Genomic DNA, 1,387 nt, shown 5'->3' on the forward strand with positions numbered 1-1,387 from the left:
TGTGTAACCGTACAGAGACAGTGTTTATTCAGCAGGGTAAGGGTCACTCACTGTGTAACCGTACAGAGTCAGGGTTTATTCAGCAGGGTAAGGGTCACTCACTGTGTAACCGTACAGAGTCAGTGTTTATTCAGCAGGGTAAGGGTCACTCACTGTGTAACCGTACAGAGTCAGGGTTTATTCAGCAGGGTAAGGGTCACTCACTGTGTAACTGTACAGAGTCAGTGTTTATTCAGCAGGGTAAGGGTCACTAACTGTGTAACCGTACAGAGTCAGTGTTTATTCAGCAGGGTAAGGGTCACTCACTGTGTAACCGTACAGAGTCAGGGTTTATTCAGCAGGGTAAGGGTCACTCACTGTGTAACCGTACAGAGTCAGTGTTTATTCAGCAGGGTAAGGGTCACTCACTGTGTAACCGTACAGAGTCAGTGTTTATTCAGCAGGGTAAGGGTCACTCACTGTGTAACTGTACAGAGTCAGGGTTTATTCAGCAGGGTAAGGGTCACTCACTGTGTAACCGTACAGAGTCAGGGTTTATTCAGCAGGGTAGGGGTCACTCACTGTGTAACCGTACAGAGTCAGTGTTTATTCAGCAGGGTAAGGCTCACTCACTGTGTAACTGTACAGAGTCAGTGTTTATTCAGCAGGGTAAGGGTCACTCACTGTGTAATCGTACAGAGTCAGTGTTTATTCAGCAGGGTAAGGGTCACTCACTGTGTAACCGTACAGAATCAGTGTTTATTCATCAGGTAAGGGTCACTCACTGTGTAACCGTACAGCGTCAGTGTTTATTCAGCAGGGTAAGGGTCACTCACTGTGTAGGGGAAGGGCTCATGCCCGAAATGTCGATTCTCTTGCTCCTCGGATGCTGCCTGACCTGCTGCGCTTTTCCAGCAAGACATTTCCAGCTCTGATCTCCCGCATCTGCAGTCCTCACTTTCTCCTTCCTGAGCGCAACCCTTTGCCTCAAGTATATAGTGCGGCAGGATCAGAAGACACCGAAAAAGGGCAAAAAAAGTCTCGACCGTTCCGACATATTGAACAAACCGGGATTACTGTTCAATGTTTCATTTGACACTGTGATCTTTTGCGATGGGCTTTGTAGCTGGTCGTCTTAATTCCCAATGAAGGAGCAGTGGTCCGCGAGCCAGTGTTTTCACGAATCAAACCTTGTTGGATGGAAAGCTGGTTTTTGCGTGATTTTTATCGACGGGCCCAGCGCTGGAAAAACGCAGCAGGTCTGAGCAGCATCCGAGGAGCTGGAGAGTCGACGTTTCGGGCACAATCCCTTCGAAGCGCCGACTCTCCTGCTCCTCGGGTGCTGACCCCGCCTCTCGGTCTCCAGCGCCCGCAGTCGCTCGCGTGTCTCCTGGTTGTGCGATCTCTT

Source organism: Chiloscyllium punctatum, chromosome 28 (genome assembly GCF_047496795.1).
Source record: "Chiloscyllium punctatum isolate Juve2018m chromosome 28, sChiPun1.3, whole genome shotgun sequence".
Taxonomy (NCBI): Eukaryota; Metazoa; Chordata; class Chondrichthyes; order Orectolobiformes; family Hemiscylliidae; genus Chiloscyllium; species Chiloscyllium punctatum.